Raw genomic sequence first — 23,796 nt, 5'->3', positions numbered from 1 at the left:
CAGCCAATGCAGACCAAGTTCTGAGATCTAGACGACATTAAAAGAATGTCTACAAATGCTTTCCCAAGATACCTTAGAAAACAGACAAATGTCCGTCTGTCTTGGATAGCATAATTGCAGTGTTGTGCTGCCCTCAATGTGGTATGAGCTCAGTGACCTCACAGGTCTCTGGAGCCAAGACACAATAACTTTATTGGAAGGATAGAGAACCAGCCTTCCTGACTATTAAGAGGAAAAAGTGAGCCCATCAGTGAGTAGGTGGCTTGCCTAAGCTAAAATTAATGTGCCTTTCTCTATGTTGGGATTGGTAGCACATTATGCTTCCTATTTAAGAAATCCAATCATCATCATAGGAGCTTAGTGTCTTCACTCCTCATCCCTATCTGTCGCAGTTCATCTTTTGCAGGAAGTAGAGTTGTTTCTTTTTTTTTTATATAAAGCATCAAAGTGACCTTAATCCTTCTAGACAGCCATTCCCAGGATATTGAAGAGGTAGCAGGGGAAGGAGAGTATGATTTTTTGACAGTCTGCTGACCTCAGAATGACCCACACTAGATTTCCCCCACCCCCAATGGAAATGCTGTGGTCTTATTGCTGTGCCAGAAGCTCAGCTGGTGACTCATCAGGGGCCAGGCAAACATGAGTAACTCCAAGTCCAAAATGGCACTGCATGAATGTAGAGCTCTGTTTGCTCTTTAGTTTTGTTCTAATCATTCTTTACAAAAGTAGAACAGCACCCATTCTCTGGTCACACTTTTGCCATAAAAGAATCCTGACAAAAGATGTGTCACAGAAGATAAAACAAGCTCAAGTTATGCATTTATCCCTAAAAACTGCATATTACCAAGCAGGAAAAATATTTCAGATAGAACTCAAATACACAATTTGATTCTTCTTGTTCCATTTCTGATTTTGAGAAAGCCAGCATGTTTTTACCTGATATGCAATTTTAGATACCCTGAATTCCTGTTGTTCTGAATAATGGCTTGTAGCTCCCTTCACCTTCAATGATTTCCCCCTCCTTTTTATTCATTGAATTGACAGACTTCTACTTGTGTTTTGAAACCTTTTCTACAAATTGATTACAGTCAGATAAGATATCACCAATCAGTAACACTGTGCTTTAACAGAATAAACATCCTTTTGCTGTTTTTTTTTAATATATATGTAGGTGCGTGTTTATGTATACACATGCATAAGGGGTTCAGCATATATACCAAAACAATAAGAAATTCATCTATTTATTCTTTTAAAAATTTATTTATTTATCTTAATTAGGTATAAATGATAACAAAATGCATTTTGATTCATTGTTCACATTTGCAGAAGGAATTCATCTATTTAAATGAGATTTGGGATGTAAACAAATCCTTATTGGAATTTGCCTGCCAGTCAGGCAAGCTAACAAGGGAGGAAAGGTTTTCTCCTTACTCTTAACAAAGTATGTTATTTCAATTATAGAATAATACATATGTATTTCAAAAGTTTCAATAATAAGAACATAAAACTGACTCGTCTCTTTTCTTTTGTTAATTCAGGCCCCAATACACTTTGCCCCATGTCCCAATACAAATGCTTTGGAAGATAGCTTTTCCCATTTTCCTTTTGTAAATATATATATGTAGGCAAAATTTCAAAATAAAACTAGCATAATATTATACATATTCTCTTATATGTTGCTTTTTGAAAAAGAGTATAAACATCTGAATATCTTTCTAGATCAATAGATATAAATCCCCTTTTGTATTTTTGAAATTGGTATGGTATTCCAATTTATAAATGCACTTTAGTTTTATTAAATCATTTTCTGATTGATAAACGTTCAGTTTGTCTTTAGCTCTCTTATTTACACACATGGTCCTGCGTGTATCTGTGGATCCAGGTGCTTTATTTCTCCTGGCTACATTAACAGCATCAGGATGGAATTAAAGGATTGCCCATTTCTCATGACTATGTTCTTAAAAGACTGCAGAAGTTAATAACCCCATTTACAGTATTTGAGAATCTCAAATTCTCAATGATCTCCCCAACTTTGATACCTAGTAGTCTTTTAAAATTTTTATCCATTTGAGTGGAAAATACTATTTCTTGGTTATTTAATTTGTAATTTCACTATTCATATTTACTACAAGGAATACTTTAATTTTAAAAAGGAGTGTGACACACTGAAACAAAGTCAAATACCATGGATGGCATTTAAAGAATAAAGTAAAAGAAATGACAAAGTTTTTCCATTAACAAAATAGATGTGAAGAATAAAATTATAGTAAACAAAGCAAAACACATAAAACCAGCACTTACATAGAAATACATTAAGAAATCCCTCATTGATGATTCAATTGTCATTTCTTTTATTGTGAAACTAAATTTGGAAAGTGTGTGCTATATACCAGTAAAAGCATTGTTTTTGTTTAATAAAAATATTAGTGAGTTACCTTAAGCAGAATACTCAACAGCCAAGGTAGTATCAAGAAATGTTTGTCAGATGCATTCTTTAGTTTTTGAGTCACATATCTTGGTTTCAAAGTGAGACATAGAACAGAAGCCTTTGGTGTGCCTAAGGCAGTGGCTCTCCAAATGGGCTGCCTGTTGGAATGACCTTGCAAGCTTTAAAGACTCCTGATATGATGCTGTTGTCCCACATCCCAGAGCTTCTGATTTAATTGGTCTGGGATGTAGCCTGACTGAGGGATTTTTAAAAGCTTCCAGGTGATTCTAATGTGCAGTCAATTCAGATTCACTGATCTTAAGGTTATCTTTATTTCCTTCCATTTCCCATCCTGCAAGAAATTAAGGAAATGGGGCAAAGAGGATATCCTTATTAGTGAAGCATAGCAAAATACAGTTTATGACTTAAAAAAATGATTCTAGCTTTTGCAACTTTGGGGAGACTAGTTTATTAGCGCAAAGAAAGATTACTTCTTTCATACACACACACACACACACATACACACTTTGAATTCTGACATCTTGATAGCCTGTAATTTTTTTTCCATCTTGCCCTTGACATGAATAAATTGTTTTTTTTTTTTTGTAACCAGAGAAAAGGTAGTTTCTCCATCTAAAGAAATACCAGAAAAATGTCTCAGCTAAAGGGGAAAACAGTTACAGCAACATACAAGTCTCTGATGTGGAATCCCCATGTCCCTACTTCCTCAAGTCTAGCCAGCAGGATAGCGTCTCTCTTTCTTGCCAGAAATTTGAGGAGAAATCTGACTCTAGAACATGCTTTGAGTAGTTAAGTAGTGTTTTGTCAGCCATTTTGCTGCTGTGACTGAAGGACCTGACCAGAACAACTGTAAAGGAGGAAAGGGTTATTTAGGGGCTCACAGTTTCAGAGGTCCTAGTCCATAGAAGACCAGCTTCATTCCTTAGGGCTTGAGGTGAGGCAGAACATCATGGCGGAAGAGTGTGGCAGAGAGAAGTGGCTCACATGATGATCAGGAAGCAGAGAAACAGAGAGAGAGAGAGAGAGAGAGAGAATGAGAGTGTGTCCCCACTCTCCAGATACAAAATATATACCCCAAAGCCACGCCCCAAGTGCCATCTCCTCCAGCCACGCCCATCACTTCAGTTACCACTCAGTTAATCCCTATCAGGGGATTAATTCACTGATTAGGTTAAGACTCTTATAACCCAATCATTTCTCCTTTGAACTTTCTTTCATTGTGAGCTTCTAGGGGACACCTCACATCCAAACTATAACAAGTAATGATCTGGTGCTCTCTCCGAGGTTATTTGCTAGTGTTTTATGAGCCATGAAAGTGCCCTAATCTAGTCAAGCTGGAGTCCTTGGGTGCTGTCTCCTCACTATCATAACACCAGTCCCAGAAGAGGTAGAAATCTAGGGGTGTGGAATGAATTGGAACAGGTGGTAGATGACTGTGGCCAATGGCAAAAAGGAGGCAGAAGAAGCACTTCGAGACCTGCTGTCAAGGAATGGACCATGCTGGGTCCATTCATGGATGACACCTAGGCCTGTGTCCTTTCAGCTATAAGTGATACATTTCATCTTGTTTAAGTGACAGGCTTAACCTGTCAAAGGAGATTTTTACTTTTGCTTTGGACAGGGAAGCCACATGGTTTGTAGAATAGAGATTAGGTTATATATGAAATCTACAACCAGAATTCATCGTGTTCTTTCCTTGCCTTGTCTTTTTGAGGGCCATCTGTGAAAAAGAGCCCATGCATCTCACAGGTAAAACCTTGACTCCCAGTTAGATGGCGTTCCCACCTGTCTCTGGTATCATAGTCAAGGCACACTTTAAAAATAGTCATTCCTTTGGAATCTGTTGGTGAAATACATATAAATAAGCTAGAGACCTCACTGCCTACCATTTTTTCTGCACTTGCTGACTTGGATGATAGTTCTCACAACCCCTCTGTCTTGTAATTTCTGGAGGGGTATATAGTGATAACATTGATACTTTGGATACCACTGGACTGTTGAAAGTGGACCTCATCAGCAATCTTGTGGCTTAAAACATTTGGAGAAAGATTATATATTAAATTTATTTGGAAAATAAATTCTGCACATTTATTTGACCTGGGAAGTCAACTAAATGCATTTTGTTCATGATTTTCTAACAGACTGCTTAAATGATCTTAGGAGACACTTTTCTACCAGTAGAGATGCACTTTTCCTCTGCTCCACTGTGCTTTTGTGAGTGACTTGAGTGACTAGAAAGGAACACAGCCCTTTGCATGTGTGAGCTGTGGTTCAGCCAGAATTAGCACATTTAGACCTCCCCACCTGCTGCTGCCCTGGAGGTTCACCTTCTGGGTTGAGATTGGCTGATTATCTTGTTTATGTTATTTTCTTGTATAAAATTAAAATTATTTTGTTTTCTTCCTGACTTAAAAATTATTAATAAACTTGGCTTGCATTTAAGGAAGCTAAGCAGCCAGGATGAGTGTATATTCAAGTTTGGGGGCCTGTAATTTTGTCTTCTGTTCACATTAGGCTGACATCTCATAGGAGGGATGAATCTTCCATATGCACGATTGTATAAATAGCAAGGCTTTGTAATATGGGAGTGCAGTGGCCTCAAAATAGCGGAACTGGAAGATGTTATGATAATGCTATTTTTTAGCTTTATACATCTGTGTAGAGTGAACAGCATCTTATTATGTGTACATAATGTGCTAACCAAATGCCTAGCAGACAGCATTTCGTTTTGCTTGGAGGGGAACAAGCCTAGTGACAAAGCCTCAGCACGTTCTTTTGCAGAGAAGCAGACGTTAGATAAGGAGTCATAGTGCTGGGGAGGCAAGATAACATCCTGAAAACAGTTCAGCCTGAGAGCTGGCTTGGCACACCGTGAAAACAGGGAGAAAATGAATCTGAAAGTCTACGTGCCAGATGGCAAAAGTCTAAATAACAGTTTTCTATTGTCCAAAGCTATTCATTTGTCAGCCCTAGAAATTTATCTGTTAAAAACTTCCTATCCAGTTAACTTTTACTTGAGTTATTTTTTTGGAGGTGGGGGTAGGGGGATAGAGTCTAGTGACTTGCCAGCTATGAGATAGTGTGAGTGTGTTTGGATTGAATACAGAAGCCAAAGTAAAATTTTTTTAAAAAGTAATAGTTTACTAGTTGGAATGGAAGGGCAGGACAGGAATCATTACATTACTATTATCTTCTTAACCCTTTAAAACCTTGAAGATTAACTTTATCCATTGTGTATTATTTAGTAGAATATCATGATGAACTCTGTGGTAAGGTATCCATTTATCACTGTACTGTTTTCCTAAGTAATTCCTTCAGATTTTTACTGTTGAGATAATCCACATACTGTGTTATCATTTTGACTGGAATAGTCAAGTTTGTGTTTTCCTTCCCTATATCCCACTCACTGTATCCTCCCAAGATCCAGGGGCAACAGCTCTGACTGAGATTTGAGCCTACAATTTAATCTAAACACAGAAGGGAAATTGCAAGTTATCCACCAGACAGCCTGTTTGTGTGGCAGATAAAGCTTCATTCTCGGAAGGCACAAGGTCAGGGGGTAACCCTGGAACCTCAAACTGAAAGTCAAACTGAAAGGTACCCATCACCATATACCTTTTTATCCTGGAATTGGGTCATGCCAATGAGAGCAGATGCTTAATGCTAGTCGAACTCGTAGAGCCCATGGCTTAGAGAACTCCTGAATCCAATGGTGAAAAGCTAAGTTTAGATGAATAAAATCTGAGACTGACTGTATCTTGGAGGTGTTATAAGGATAGGGGAAGGAGTGATTGAAGAGAGCTGAGAATAATACTTTCATTTTAACAGGAAGTCCAATTAGATCCTGGTAGTTTAATGTGGAAATGTTTTTAAAGATCAAATTATAAATAGGAAATGTAACACCTTGTGAAAGAGAAACCCTAATTGTTCTTAAAGAAATGAACTCAGCCCTAGAAAACTGCAGTTTTAAGTTTTAGAAGGTCTTTTGTTTTTATAGTTTTTATTGGGGAAAATTCCTCTGGAACTTTATGAGTATACTTTTTGGGAAAAGAATTTTAAACCATTTTCCTTATTAGCCATAACCAGATGCTTGATGTCAAGACAATTCTCAATTATATACTAAGTTAAGAAAATCCTAATAACTATTAACTTTTGGAAAGGTCCACAGAATATCATAAAATTTGATCAAGATTCTAATTATGTTCAAGCAATGATAATAAATTTTGAAGTTAACTTAAGTGATGCCCTTCATGTTCCTGTGAATGGTGACACATGTCAGTGGAAGGAAATTACTCCAGATGAGGACGCTGCTCAGGAAGAGACAGGATAATGCTTCACTTGTACACACCATTTACTCTCACAGATCATTTTAATAAAATGGTAAAACCTGGCTGTCTCATGGATCAACCTGGATCCTCTTCCCAACTCATTTTTTCTTATAATATATGAAAAGCCATATAAAGAGACTACAGTGACATTCTACATAGCATTTGACTCATAATTCATTGTAGTTATTTTCTGCATTGGAAGTGGCCAGTTGTATGAACAGATGTAATTGATGGATGCCTCCATGACTTAAGAGAACCAAAGCTTCCTTTCTGATATCACATATATCTTTTCCATCCTGAGTAATTATGTGATATTGCACTTTGGAATTGATGATACAAATATGATGAAATTAAAGAATTGTACCAATTATACTTTTTATCTATCATTCAGTTTGAAAATGGTTGCACAAAGAATAAATGCTTTGGAAAAAAACAGCAAGAGGGAATTTCATCAAAGTAGAGAAAAGACCAGTAGAGTAGATGAAGAGGATTGAGGAGGAGAAAGAAGGAGCAGGAAAAGGGAAGATCAGTAGAATGAATCTGACTGAACTTTTGTATGGGCATGCATGGATGTGACACAGCGGGTCCTGCCTGGCATTGGGTGTATCCACAGGACACTAATTTTTTAAAAATTAGTAAGCTGTAAATGAATTAAAGAAGGATGGGTGGAGAGGAGGGAGGGGAGTGGGGGGCGGGGAGCGCTGGGAACCAAATTGGAGTGGATTGTATTTCATGCTTTTGTGATAATGTCAGGGTGTATTCTGGTATTGCATGACCAAAAATAATTAAAAAAAAAAAAAAAGAATAAGTGTACAGGGCATGGTGGCAAATGCCTGGAATCCCAGCAGCTCGGGAGGCTGAGTCAGGTATATCACAAGTTCAAAGCCAGCCTCAGCAATTTAGCTAGGCCCTCAGCAACTTAGTGACAGCCTGTCTCTAAATAAAAATACAAAAAAGTGCTGGGAATGTGGCTCAGTGGTTAAATGCCCCTGGGTCCAATTCCTGATACCAAGTAAATAAATAAATAAATAACAAATGCTTTAGGGTTTTAAAGAGAGGTTAGATAAGCAGGAACAATTGCCATTCAGGGAAGGCTTCCCTTTTCACTTGAAAAAGCTATAACTCTGTGTGTGTGTGTGTGTGTGTGTATGTGTGTGTCTGAAAGAAAAAGAAATAAATTGTGAATACACATTGTTATTTATAATTCAAGTATGAGAGCAGAGGGTTTATTTATATCAAGACTATCAAATGTCTTGTGTAATCAAGATTTTTAATTTTGGTTTACCTTTATAAATTGCATAGTGATATAGTAATTCCAGAGTATGGCCCTGGGTTCCTTTAGTTTGATAGTTGATTTTAGTGGTGTTCAGATGTAAAAGTTGTATCACAAAGATAAGAAGAATTGGGGTTGGGATGTAGTTCAGTGGTAGAGTGCTTGCTTAGTGTGTGTGTGTTTCAGTCCCAGCACTGACAAAAAATTTAGACATTAAAAATCAAACATAATTTTTAATGGTACACTAAATAAAATAATCATCTGATTTTTCCATCTTGTCTACCAATTTTAAGAGAAGCTCTTTGTTCATATTTACTGTGTGGATTTACTTTGTCCCCAACAACCCACAAAATTGTCAATAAATTGTTCTTGTATTCTAATGAAATGGGATTCTAAATATGTAAATATATATGTTTTATGTATAAATACATATAAATACATATGTATATAAAACAAACTCTTTACATAAGACTTTAAACACATTAAAATTATATTTTCAATTATTTTTTTAAAAATAAGTAAATCAAAAAATTTAAACATTTGTCCTTTGAAACATAAAATTCAAATATTTTTAACAATGATTAAAAGCAATCCACATTTCAAATAGTCCTAATTATAATATTTTCATCTAACTCCCTGTAGGATCTTATTTGGTATGCATTTTAATTTGTAACATGATAGAAAAGGAGCTGGAAATAAAGATAGTAATGTTTTCACTGCCATTTTCTTGAGTTCTCATTTTGTTTTCTGTGTCATTTCAATCTGTGCTTTTTCTTTTCTTTCTTTTTTCTTCTTTTTAATCAAGAGTGTTTATAGAGTGCTTACATTTTTGTGAGAGTAGGTTATGTTAAAAACAGATTATATGATCTACAGATCCACTTTATTGGACACACAAATTATGATATCTCTGGTATGGTGGAAATGAGCATATTAAGTTGCACACCAACACTTTCACATTTAATATGTGGACATGTGTGTGTAAATAAATATATATGCACTTTGTGTACATATATTATCTTTATATAAAATATCTCAGCCTAATTTCTTTAATATTCTTGCAGAATAAAATATATTAATTAAAATTCTAACATTTTCCCCATCCTTCAACTGATTGTTGCTTATCTCTTGGGTGCTGACACTCCACTTTGGAGATTCCTCTATATAGGATGAGACAGTTGCAAAAAGAAGAGCTTTTATAGAAGATGCTTGATAATGAAAGACAAAGTCCAGTGCGTTGACAAATAAGAGAAGTAGGAATGGAATAGTTGAGTTCACAGCATTGTGGCAATGAAAGAGGACTCTACATGGTAGCTGGAGAAAGCAGGCTGTGGAAAATTCCTCCCATCTACAAGCTTAGGGAGATTTTTCTGCATGTGAAGACTTAGGGGAATAAGAAAATGTAGGGAAGAATGATAAAATAGAAAGTGGGGAGGGGGAAGAAGAGGGGTGAATTAGTTGTGAACAGGGTTTACCTTTCATGATTCAAGGAGCATCCTGGAGAAGAAGATGAAGAAGCAAACTTGTAGCTTAGAAACAATAGCAAATTTCCTTTGACTTTGTTTTCCTCACAGAGAATGATTAGTGGGTGAAATTTTTGTAGAGAACAGAGACTCAATTCTGAGTAGGAGAATAACATGAGAGAAGCAGCAGGACAAATGATCTGGCCACAGACAATGAGCAGGATGGAAGAATGAAAAGGAAAAGGAGTATTGCAACAGATTAGGAAACAGTAATAAACCCAAACAAACAAGGTTGCAGGAGAAGTAATGGGGAAGTTGGGAGGTTTTGAAGGTGCTTGGGGAAGTTCCATAACATATGATTCTTCCTTGGTGAGTTTCATTTACCCTCCTTGTTCTAGATATCTGCTTTCAGCTTAGCCTACCTGCCAAGGAATCTTTCTGAGGCACATCGTGACTGCTGTGACCTCATTTGAGGAAAAGTCATTCATGTATTCCAGTCCTGCTCTAGCAGAACTATACAAAGGCTACAGATAAGTTGCACCCACAAACTTTCATTTGTATTTCCAAAAACAGGATTTGAAGGACACTTTCAGCAGCTCACATCCTTTCAATCTTATTCTAAATGCATCTATTTGACTTCATGAAGTGCCCGTTCAATAGTAGTTAAGTTTGTGGGATGCTTGCAAGTTTATCTTAGTGACATAAGAACTAACCAGCTGTTTTCATGATCATAAGAGTTGAGATTATTGTCTAAGAGAAGGGAAGGCAGCCTGTGCCAATATTTTTTAGCCAACAGAGCCCAATATATGATGGTAGTGTGTCTGTTTTATTATTAGTAGTTGATGGCTTTTTAAATTAAACCTTGGCTTGAAGGACTATGATCAGAACACAAACGTAAACTCACTCATCATTTCCATTAGTGTTTGGGGATACATGGAGGCAGATCTTGGAAGAAAAACACAATGCTTATTGAATTGTTTTGCTGAGTCTTTCTAACTGCATGACTTATTATTTATTTATTAGAATGTTAAAAATATACTCATATCTGAGCATGCTGCTAAGAAACACAAGATTTCTTAGCTCTGGAGCTTCCCATTACTGGGTGTGGGAGGACAGCCCTCGTTCTCTAAAATAACCATGGCTTTATGTTCAGCTTTAAAGAGATTATAGTTTTGAATTCAGCAAAACCTATAAAGTTAATTGTTTGGAAACTATTTTTTTCTAGCAGGATTTCAAATTTTTGATAATTGGGATTTAAATTCATTTTGGGTTCTGCTAATTCAACTTCTTTTCATCAAAGAATTAAGAGTTGAGAATCAAGAGTTTTGCATTCTTTGGGGCTGGGGTTGTAGCTCAGTGGTAGAGTGCTTGCCTAGCATGTGTGAGGCACTGGGTTCAATTCTCAGCAATACATATAAATAAAAGAATGAAATAAAGGTCCATCAACATCTAAAAACAACATTAAAAAAAGAATTCTGCATCCTAGGCTATGTTTTCACCAGAGATTTATTCACTAACCTTGAGAATCTAGCTCATTTGCCATATGTGGTCTCTCTTTCCCTGTGTAATTTTGTTTTTGAGAATCATTTTCACACAACTTTTAGAAAATTTAGATGATACATGGAATTTGGCTTGAAAAAAATGCATATACATATTTTCTGATACATGACTATAATAGTTTTATGCATCATGTATCATTTACATAGACTTACAGTGAACTAGGCAGCCTCATTTGTTCTCAGGGTTACTTTTTTTAAGGAAAAAAAAACCCAACAGAATCAAAACTCAGGTTTTTTTTAAAAAAATATATCTTTCCAGCAGTCCTGTAAAATAAGATATGACTCTTTGAAATGGGGAAAAGGATAAACTTATATATTACTCAAAAGTTTTCAAAGAATACTCAACTCTATTCCTGACATAATTTTTTTTTTTGTGTGTGTGTATGTTTCTTATTCTTCTTGGGGTCAGAAATAAAAACTCACCATTCATCCTGTCAAAAGATTTCTTGGGGAACTGAGATAAGTGCAAATCTAAGTCTCTTATCAGGGGTCTTGTCATTTAGTTCTGTGGCACACTTAAGTTATCTGATGGTCGTCTGTTATTTATGATTATGGTTTGGCTTGTGTTTGTGCAGGATTTTATGGATTAGCCTAGGGTTTCTTTTTTCTTTTCTTTTATTTTAAGTTTTAAAATGGGTTTTAAAGTAGACCTAGATTTTAAAAAAATGGTCAAAATTATTTCTCAATGTGTAGTCTTTTACTTTCTTTGATTAAATGGCTTTAGAAACCAAGATCCAGTTGGAGAAATTTCATATTATATTTGCAAAACTAGATAAATGTCTCTGGACATAAATTGTGTGTACTACGACTTAAAGGTCTATATTTAATCTATTATTTGGCCCACTTAAGAACTTTATCAAAGTCCAATTCAATCCAGAGGGGACAAAGCAAGAGTGTGCTTTGGTAATGCTGAGTTTAAGAGAAGAAAGCTTAGGACAAATAGGTAACAGATTTAATCATTAATTTATGAAAAAGGGTTAATAGCATAATATATACAACAATCATACTATTGTAGTTGGTCATGAAAATGCTTGGGCTTCAGTTTGATATGCTATTTTATTATTTTTTTAAAAGTTCATTCTTAAAGATCCCTCTTTATCTTGACAGTCCTCAAATATCCAGATGTCTTGGATTTTTCATACACTTTGGTTGGTACTCTCAAGGGTAAGTCTGACAGTCATTTATCAGCTTCATGAGTCCTTTCAATTTCACCATCACTGCTAAGTCCTTAAAAGCTTTGAATTGCCTCCACTGTGATAGAGCTCTCCTCCACAGGCTCTGGTTCAGGCTTCAGCTTGGGATCTGATATCTTTTTCCTTTGTCTTCATTCACTTACCCCATTATTCTAGGTAACTGCTCCCAACATTGCCTTCCTCAGGGTGGGATTTTCTGAGTCCCCTCCATAGTTTCTTTGTTTTCTGGGAAATTCTACTTTGGATGCTGGAATGGTACTGTGAAGGAGTAGAGTAGGAAGTGAAAACTTCATAGTGCATTTTTCTTGTATATTTTTAGAAATTTATTTGGCTTTCTAGGCCAAAGTGCTGCTGCATCATATCAGCCTTTACTCTTTCCTGTGCTAATTAGTGTTGAATTTTCCCTATCAGGGAGGACTGTGGAGCTGACTTTGCAGTTCCTGCCATAGTGTATCATCACTGTGGCCAGTTTTCTCCAGATGATTTTTCTTTAGCTCAGTAATTAGTCCTGTGTGTTAGTAGAAAATGATGTGGGGATGTTGAGATCAGACATGACCTTTGTCTGTGTTCTGGAGAGACTGCCTTCTTGCTGGTTCAAAGATGAGGAGGAAAATAAGCTGAGAAACTTTGACCTTGGTTTTGTGGAGGCCAGATTCATCATGGCTATATCACTTGCTTTTCCAAATAATAAAATCACTCAGGCATACCCTTCATATCTTCTTCTCTTACAAGCTTATTGCTTTGTTTATAAAAGAAGAGGTCCTGTAAATGTAAAAATGATGTTATTCTTGGGAAATAAATGTATGTGCTAGCTACACTTAACTGAGACATATTTATCATGGTTTTAACTTCTAGAGTGAGGAAAAAAGCAAGCAAGCAATCAACCAAATGGTCCTAGCTGCATTGTGCTATTGCTTTTTCATTTATTCAATATACTGCATTAAAAAGTCATATGTTTTTCAAATTATAATTTTTTGCTCTGTCCTGTGATATCAATGAGAATAATTTACCTTGGACAAAACTTTTAACTTCTCTTTGTTTCAGTTTCCTGTTTCACAGAGTAGAGATAATTTTGTGATGGTTAAGTGAAGTAATGTTAGCACTGTATCTAGACATAAAATTATACAAGTTAGGGACAGAATGATGAGAAGGAAGGGCTTGCAAGGGCTGAGGAGGTGGCGATATGGGCACTGGGAAAGGCTCGATAGGAAAAATACTTTTGTGCTAGGCCTTGGAAATTCATTTAACGATGAAATGGCATCCCAGAACTGGGGATCTGGGGAATCCTGAGGACTGGGGAAGCATGGTTAGTTTGGCTACATAATGGTGAGAAGACTATGAAAAGGGAATCTGGAGCCAATTTTTGGAAAAATTTAGATTCTTAACTAAAAAATTTGGATTTTGGTTCAAAGATAGTATTTGGTAAAACTGCCCTCAAGAGCTTTGTTAGATTTTAGATTTGCTTACAGCAACCTGTCATGGGTCTTGGTGGCACACTCCTGTTATCCCAGCTATTTGCGAGACTGAGGTATGAGGGTCACAAGTTTGAGCCCAGTCTGATAAACTTAGGTAGACTCTTGCTCAACATAAAAATAAATGATTGGGGATGTACCTCAATGGTAGAGCACTGCAGCACCACAAAATAAATAAAAAACAATAAAAATAAGCAACCTATCCTAGAAAATGCAGGGATGATCCTATCTGACATAAATAAGTCTGATCAAAAATTAAGCTCTTTTTGCTTATCTAGCTCTGGGAATGTGTGCCAAGAGAATATGAAGGTGCATTTCTTTTTCTCACTTCCCAAGGATTAGTTTTGCTATGGTGCAACTGGGCTAGGAATCTATTCCACACTGTGTTGAAGAGGCCCTTCAACACTCTTCCATGCTATCTGCTAAACAAAGCACTCCAGCAAGCTGAATTTGCAAGTGCCAGGTCTCTGCTAGTATCTACAGAAAAACCTCCTCCCTGCCCTGCACAGCCACTGTCTTTCTGTGAGCCAGCAGACACTCTTGAGTGGGCTTTGCGCTGAGTTTACCCTGTTGGGACACAACAGCAGATTAGGTTAGCAGTCTCATTGGCCTCTGAAAGAGATATAAGTCCTGGCACAGGCTCTTACTGAAAGGTCATAAGGCCTAATTGCCTTGACATTGTCTGACTTAAGGCTATTGACCTACTTTGTCTACAATTTACAGGAACATGGATTTCTGGTTTTTCCTCATGCAGACATATGCTCTTCTCTTATAATCAAGGATATATTAGTCCTAAAGGGAGTGGAATTTATTGTTCTAGAGAAGTTTTTGAAAATCACAGGATAACTTTTCACTAACTAATCTACATTTGTAATTTACAGACAGGGGATATTCGATAACATTGTCAATTTTCCAGCCAAGGGACAGTATTTCAGTGTGTACTTCAGAACTTGGTCTGCTCTAGCTTGAAATGATTTTGTAGCTATCACACATTCTATTCTGTGGTCAATTTCCCTTTCTATCATTGTTGGTAGTATTCTCCATCTGGGTGAAGATTTGCTTGGGCCCACTCTTAATGTAGAAAATGGTAACTTTATAATGACTTCCAGGCTTTCTGAAATATATCGAGTGCTTAATAGGTGTGAATGTTATACTGGAGAACTACAGAATAATGAAACATATTTGACATTCAACAAGTATTTCTGAGTGATTATAATGGGCTATGGAATTTGAATTCCTTTTAAGAGTAAAATATTTATAGAAACACCTTTTAATAGAATCACAGATTTGGAAGAGATTTCAATACTTCTGAGATAGTAATCAGCACTGAGCTTTTCCTTTCCACCTCTCCATCCAATCTTTGTAGATGCAAGAAATATCTACCTCCAGATCTGGGTATATAGTTTCTTTTCATAGAATGGTCTTTGTCCCATCTGCTCATTCCACCAGCTAGCCTCTATCCTGTATTTAGGTTTCAACTTTATTGTGGCTCCTTTGAAAAAAAATAGTGCATATTAATTATGCAGAATAGTGAGTTTCATTGCCATCATGACTCCTTTAGAGAAACAGTCCCTGATCTCTCAATATGCAGATTCCTATGCATTCTAGATCTCTTAGTTTTATGTAATTTTTTTTTTCTATTTTAGGACTTTACACACTGATAAAATAATTTGTTGTAAGTCTGTATTCTGCATTAGACTATGATCTTCTGCTTTGCTCACAGGACCATCAAAATTCTAGCACATAATATATTTTCAAAAGATATTTGATGTTTATCTGAGAGATCATCTTGCTTAAACCTCATTCACATCAGAACACTGAAGCTCAGAGATGATAAATGACTTGCCTGAGGATCCTGGTTAGGAGCTGGGTGGATGTCGACTTTCCCATTCCCAGTCCTCCTCGACCAAAGGGCTGTTAGGAGTCAGGTTAGTTGGGTGGAGAGAAATGCTTCTCTAGGTGGCATTCTGCATATTGTTCTTGCCTTCCAGCCACACTAAATTAAAATTTATATTTTGGCCTATTTTGAGATTTACAGAAAAGTTGTGAGACTAATACAAAATATTATCATATGTGCTCTGCCCAATGCTCCAGGTGCTGATCTATATGTCATTGTCGTCTTCATCATTGTCATTGAACTCTCTAAGCAAATTTTTTTCAAAACTATTCACCAATAAGGTGCAGAGATTATGTGCCTTCTTTACCTTTAAACAGTTTGGTGTGTGTTTTATAAAAACAAGAACCTTCTTTTACAAGACTGCAATAAAAGTATCAAAACCAGAACATTAAAAGTTAACGCATGATTATATGACATCAGTTTTTATTGAGATTTTGTCAATTTTACCAATAATTTTCTTTCTAGCAAAAGAAAAATCTAGGATCATATGCTTCATTCAGTTGTCACATATCTTAGCCTTCTTCAAGTCTGAAATTGTCTTTTGGATTTCTAAAAAGACTAGAGCAATGATTTTCTTGATGTTTTCCCAAGACTGGATTCAGGTTATACACTTTTGGCAAAAATACTACAGAAGCAATGTTTTTGTTCAAATGCATCATATCCAAGAGTTTACGATTGCAGTTTGTCCTGATACTGGCAACATTGTCTTTGATTACTTCAAGTGCTGTCAGATTTTTCCCACGGTCGAGTCACCACTGTTTTAATCAATAAATACCTCGAGGGAAGGTACTTGGAGACTATATAAATACCTTGTTACTCCTGAAGCTTTCATCCACTCATGTTAGCACCCACTGGAGAGTCTCGCTTACATCAATTATTATTATGATGATTGCTAAATAGTGATTTGTATTTTATAATTTCTTCTACATGTGTTTGCGGCATTTCTATGTTAAGGATATGGTAAGGATCTAGGATCATGTGCTATGAGTCTACACTAATACCTCTATTTCCAATCTGATTTGCCTCCTCTCATCAGTTTTTTTTTTTTTTTTTGGTAGCAATTCAAACTCATGGATTACTATTTTATTATTTATTTTGATGTCCAAATTATCTCAGTTTCAGCAGGTAGGAATCTTTCTGACAGTATTTTGTGTCTTTTTGGTATATCTTCATGGTTTTGTAACATTACTTTCTGGTGCTTCAAGATGTTTCAAACTTGTCTGGTAATCCCCTGCCCCAGCTCTGCAACTGGCTATATATACAGAAAGGTGCTCAGTTTTGTCAGGGCATGATCACTTCTAAACCCCCTCATATGTTTATGTATATTTTTATATCTGTTCTTTCTCTCTTTCTCTCCAATGTCTACCTGAAATCTATGAGTCTACACTAATACCTCTATTTCCAATCTGATACCTCAGGGTTCATTCAAGCTTTCTTTCCCCCATATCTATAACTCCCTTTTCCAACAGTAAGGAACCTGACTCTCATTACCCAGAATGTAGTGACTTATTTGCTCATCCTAGAATAAAAGGAAAATCGTTCAGATTGCCAATCCAAGCCTCTGAAAGGATGTCTACTAATTAGAGTTCAATATTTGCTTAGAATTATTTTTGTCTTTAGCCTAAGGGCATATCATCTAAAACCAATATTCAAAAAGTATGTGATTTAGTTCTCTACTTAATTCTTTCAGTGTAATTAGGTTATTATTTTTTCCTCATTCTTATTTTTGAGTATTTTCAAATTCTAGATAGGGCAGAGGGGTGGGAGGGAAAGGGAAGGGGCAGGGGGTTAGCAAGGATGGTGGAATGTGATGGACATCATTATCCAAAGTACATGTATGAAGACACAAATTGGTGTCAACATACTTTTTTTTTTTTTGCTTTATTTGGCTTTGTTTTTATGGAGCTAGAAAACAATAGTTAGAAATAAGCAAATGCTTTATGAGGAGCAATTAACCCAATTAGATATTGTGACACGTGGTACTATAAAGACTCTGACATTAAAAACTTTTTGGTATTGGTGCTTGACTAGAATGTAAGAGCAGTGAATATTTAAAAAGTCCCCACAAGGGCCTGATTATGCACAGAACATCAGTATACTAAAAGATGGCATCTCAAAATACTGGGGGAAAAGATAAGTTTTTAAATAAATGGATAAAGCACAACAATTCATCCAATAGGAAAAAGATAAAATTGGATATATACCTTACACCATAGAAAACAATTGATTTGAAATGAATTAAGGATCTAAATATAAAATGTGGGACTATCCATGTACAAGAAGACAACTCAATGTGGTATGTATCTAATTTATTTTTAAAGACCACACATTCTGAAAACAAATATTCAGGGATAACTTCAGCAGTGAACTCTGCACTTTCCTACCCATAAGTGTCTTCTAGATCTCAGAGTACACAACCCTGCAGCCTTCAGTCACACCTATCAGCCATGAGGCCTCTGGAGTTGAGGCCTGTCCACTGTGGTGCGGTGTGTGGTGCAGGGTGAGAATGTACCACCGGGTTTCATCATGTCACATCTTTCTTGGGCTAGTTTTTCCTCTTGGTTTACTCTTTCTCCTATTTCTCTTTATACTATATTCTTTAACATATAGGTCATAGTATCACATCCAACAGGTTTTCTATGTTCCTTCTCCCATACTTTTTTTCTATATTCCTGTTTCCCCAAGAACACATTTAGTGTCACAGATACTATATTCCACTACAATTGCTGACTTGATTATCAGAATCTTTCTCTAGGACCTAATCTCTTAGAAAACATGAACTTTATTTGATTTGCCTTTGTATTCCTAGAATCTACATAGAGACTAGCATATGGTTGATGCTTATATTAATCATAATAGACTAGATTGTGTGGCAGTAAGCATCAACTCCCAAATGTTTAAATGTAACTCATAAAACCTATTGATTATGGTCTAAATATGAGGTGTACATAAAAAACTCATGTGTAAAACAATGTAAGAAAGTTTAGAGGTGAAATGATGGGGTTATAAGAGCCTTAACTTAATCAGTACATTAATCCACTAATATGGATTAACTGGGAAGTAACTGTAGGCAAATGGGGGGTAGCTGGAAGAGACAGTTCACTGGGGATATGCCTTTGGGTTCATGTTTTGTTCCTAGTAAGCAGACCTCTCTCTGCTTCTGGTGCTATGTCCTGAGCTGCTTTCCTCTTCCATGAGATTCTGCCATGATATTCTGCCTCATCTTGGGCCCAGAGCAATGGAGCCAGCCACCCTTAGAGTGAGACATCTAAAACTGTGAGCCCCAAAATACACTTTTTCACTTCTGCCTTGTTATTATCAGTTCTTTGGGTCACAGTGATCAGAAAGCTGACTAAAACACTATTGAAAGTCTGAGTAACCTCTCAGGTAGTAGTCTTCCATGTGGTCCTCAGTGATCCAGGATACTTTGATCTTGTAGCTCAACATTCAAGAGTGTAGAAATGGCACACATAATTCCATTTTTATTTCAATGGCCAGAAGTAGAAATGGCCTCATCTAATCATAAGAAGGCTGGAAAATATAGTCTCCCATATTTGGGAAGACAGACCACCTCTGAGGTCCAGCTCCTTTCCCCTTTTCTCCATGAAGAATGCTCATGAAGAGGGGCTTCTATGCCATCTGTAACCCATCCATCTCTGGGTTTGATTACACTAAATTGGATGGCTAGACAATTGCCTTCCTCCTTCAAGAACACTTTTATGTTTCCAGAAACTGCACGAGTCCCTCCCCCTTGGAAGAGGTGCTTTGTGTTTTGGTGAAAGATTTTATGCTTATGAGGTCCATTGCAACAATATTAAACATATTCTCCAGCTTCCCCCTCAATAAGAGTTTCCTAAGAAACTGCAGCCCACATTCATCTCTCCCTTTTTTGAACTCCTACTACATTTCAAGTCTGAACCACATGACTCAGCTTTTGTTTATATGCATACATTTTCTATTATAGCTTCAAAGTTTCTATAATGGTTATTAACTACTGAAGGGAAAAGACAATTTCATACATTTGTGAATATGTATATATATATATATGATTTATCCTATAGTATATGGTCTTATTTCCTACATACAAGCACGCATGTGCATGTGCATGCACACACACACACACACACACAATTCTTTGCCCAATGCCTTAGACACTGATAGATAAAGATATAATATTTGAGGAAATGGACTCTGATCATAGTATTCACATAGTGAGTGAATACTATGTGAATACTAGTAATGGGACTAGAACTTAATTCATGTCTTGTAACTTCCATGCCTGTATTTTCTAAACTTTTAATTTGGTATACTGTATAATATCCACATTTTGCCATAATTAAAGGGAAATAGAAGAAGTTCAACAGCTTGAAGTGAATATCTTCATATAGCTTTTTAGCCTTTAATAGCTCTTTAATATAAATAATTGACATTCATGAAAATGGTCCTTTTCATAAAGAAAAATTTACATTAAGTGTCATAGTATCTTATTAGGAAGGCAGGAAAGTTGTGTAGTATATTTTGGGAAGACTTTTCACTGTACAGTTAAAAGTTTTTTAGGGATTAAATAATCACCTTTAGTTATCTAGAGAATTTTCTTTTTATAAAAAGCTATATGCTTATCACAGCAGCATGCTGACTTATAGCCTCTTGAGTTAACATACCTATATTCATCATAACATATATACAAAGCTATAAAACTCTATAAATATTAACACAAAGTAAATTTGATATCACATTGTTCCATTCCAGTACCAGCTCTTTACTCTGAAATTATGTTTTACTTGTTTAATTTCTTTAAGAGACATCACTATTACATTTTCAATAACTAATATATATTTCATAACATTCTGCATGCTTTGGGGACATGCATTATTCCATATAAAAAAGGAATAAGTAAACATTTGACATGAACAAAGGAAACAAAATTCTGGTGAGGTATATGAATTCTGTGTTAATCTATACTATGAATACTTTTCAACTGGGGAAGGGATTGGTAATTAGTTCATTGGTGATAGTAAAAGCCACATGAGACAGAATCTAGGTTCTCATATTCTATAATGTAAGACATGGAACAAATTACCCAAGTCTATAATTTCATTTTCTAGAAAGTAAAGACATGGGTCAAATTACTGTAGTCCACAATTTCAAATAGGGTGAAGAGTTCTGCTTGGACTCAGGAGAATGACAAAATAGATCTTGTTGGTGTCTCCAGAGAAATTAACTCTGGGTGATTTAAGGAGTAAATAAATCTTCAAAAAGAGAATAGTGTAAATTACACAATCACAAAAAAAGCCTGGATAACCAGGTTTCAAGGCAACCTAAAACATACCCAAAGTCAGGTCACAAAATTTCCACCATCTCCACTGAATGCTCCATGCCACAGCTTCCACTTGCAGCAGCCATCAGACCTGGTAGTGCTCATACTCAGTCATTGCTCTAATTCTTCTTTCTGAACATTGTGATCTCTAAATTCAAAGTCCATGGTGAATTCTTTGAGCTTCCATAGTGTATGCATGCAGCAACTAGTTCAATATCTCTGGAAGATGCCCCATCTTCTGGTTGTCTCATGATAATTTATGTCTAGTCTGTAATCTGTGGACTAAATTGAAAAGTTGTCACTTGCTTGTTTTGTATACATTGTAAAAGAAAAGGAAAGTTAGTGGAATAAGTAAACATAAGCCTGACATAAAAAAGAATATAAGTATATGCTTATGATTATTGGTCATAGATATGATTTTTTTTTTTACTACTCAGGTATATTTCTTTCACTTTACCCAGGAACTTTGATTCCTTAAGGATCCAACCCCTGGTGGTAGCACCTATAAGGGTTTGCTATGACTGGCTATTGTTATTTTGTTTCTACACTTCGGTACTGAAGGACCCCTCTGCTTTCCATCCATATTATTCCCCATGTCTGCATTATGTTACAATCACCTTATTTCCCATGAACAATCAGGATCAGGCAATTTTTTTTCATTTTTATTGATTATCTGCATACCAGAAGAAGCCCAAAGTGGTTTTCCCAACTTTTAATTCAGTAGAATCATACTTGCATGTCATATAGTATTCCTCCACAGTTACTAAATCCTCTCAGCCATCAGGGCCTACAGTAGCAAGAATTGGCGTCATACATTGTAGGTATTGCGTGTTTTACAAAATCTGTCATGTCTGGTCTTCAGACCAGTGGCTTAATCTCATATCCCTGAGTTTCTGAAGATTTTAAGGGTAAAATATTATAGGAGCTCAGAATTAGCTGGATACTGCTCAAGAGGCTTAGCTCTCTTGAGACTGGGAGATTGAATTGGGTCAGCTGTATGCTGATTACTGCAATGGGTAGTCACTGGTTCAGTGTGCAGTGTTCAAAGCTGTCTTTAAATTGGGCTTGTTGACAGCTACTTTTCATGTCTAATGCAAAAAGATGCTTAGTCTAACTGGCTAGAATTTATGTAAGACAAATTGTTGTGCCATGTTCCAATGCAGTTGGTCCATTTATAGCTGGGGTCTATAAAGTAGCTAGAAGTACAATGGATAGGCTTCAGCTTTCCATAGAAAAGTGCAGGGTGTCAGATCTTATTATGATTTATATACAAGATGTTACCCAAAATTTTATGTGTGAGACATGCAAAAAAGTTTGGAGGTAAAACTTTTGGATTATGAGAGCCCATGATTAGTTTAGATTGACCTAATCAGAGCATTAATCCACATGAATGGATTGACTGGGTGATAACTGTAGGGAGGGAGGATGTGGCTGGAGGAAGTGGGTCTCTGGGGGCATACCTTTAGAGTGTATATTTTGTAACTGAGCTTAGTATATCCCTGCTTCCTGGTGCCATGTTCTGAGCTGTTTTCCTCTATCACACTCTTCTGCCATAATGTTCTGTTTCACCTTGGACTCAAGGAATGCAGTTGACCATCTATGAACTAAGATCTCTGTAACCATGAGCCCCCAAATAAACTTTTTCTTCTCTAAATTTGTTCTTGTTGGATCTTTAGGTCACAGCAGAGCAAAAAGCTGACTAAAACAGAGCTATTTCTAGTAACCTAAAATTTACACCAAAGCCCCTGAGCTAGGAGAATATTGGAATGTCATGCATAGAAACTGATGACTTTACTAGTGTCATAGTGGTTTGGGACAGATGGCCAATAAGTGGTCTGCAGATAGAGATCTTCTAGGCAACTCAAAAGTGAAATGCATAGCCAAGAGAGAATGATTCTTGACCTCATTTGCTGGTGGAGTGAGATTATTGGATAACTTGATGCTGTGGTTTGGATGTTGACTGACTCAAGGAAGCTGGCAGGGCTAAGTCATGGATACAGAACTTAAGCAGCCCCAGTGGAAGAGGGCAGGGGGAAGCAGGAGCCAAAAACAGGAACTAGGGACTAGGGGTATTGCTCATTGGTAGAATAAATGCTTGACTTATATGAGGCCCTGGGTTTAATCTCTACCACCAAAAACAAACACACAAAAAAACAAAACAGGAACCAAATGTGAAGCCAAATGGAACCTAGCAGGATGATCTAGGCTTGCTTACTTTTCAAATGTGACAAAGTATTTGTACCATATTCAAAGGAAACCACAGAGTAATTCTATTCAAAAATGTTTAAACTAAAAGCACCTGAAAGGTTTTACATATAAAACTTAATAGTGAAACAAAAATAAAGAATAAAAAAGAAGTAAAAGAAAAAAGTTGGCCTAGAGATTTGACACTCCTTTCAGTTCTGAAAGTGATGAAGACATCTGAAGAAACTATCACAAGGTTCCAGTTATGTGCAAAGCCAGCAGTATATACAAATATCCAGGAATGATATTACTAGAAGAATCTATGTATCTGTACTTCATCATATGAAATATATATGTTTTGAAGTTTTAGTTTTACTGGAGGAATTTTATCTTCAAAAAGTTGTGAGAGGAGCAGGAGCTTTTGGGGGTCAGAGGCAGAATGTTATGGTTTAGATATATGGTGTTCCCCAAAAGCTCATGTGTGAAACAAGAAATTATCACTTGAATGTTTCCTCCTATATTTTCTTCTATGAGTCTTAAGTTTCAATCTTACATTTTGGTCTTTAATATATTATGAGTTGAATTTTTTTGTACATGGTGAAGAATAAAGATTTAATTTTCTTCTTTTGCATGTGGATATCCAGTTTTCCCAGCACAATTTGTT

The sequence above is a fragment of the Marmota marmota genome, unplaced genomic scaffold, assembly GCF_001458135.2.
Source record: "Marmota marmota marmota unplaced genomic scaffold, marMar, whole genome shotgun sequence".
Classification (NCBI taxonomy): domain Eukaryota; kingdom Metazoa; phylum Chordata; class Mammalia; order Rodentia; family Sciuridae; genus Marmota; species Marmota marmota.
The sequence above is the reverse complement of the archived record's forward strand: the minus strand, read 5'-3'. Positions refer to the sequence as shown.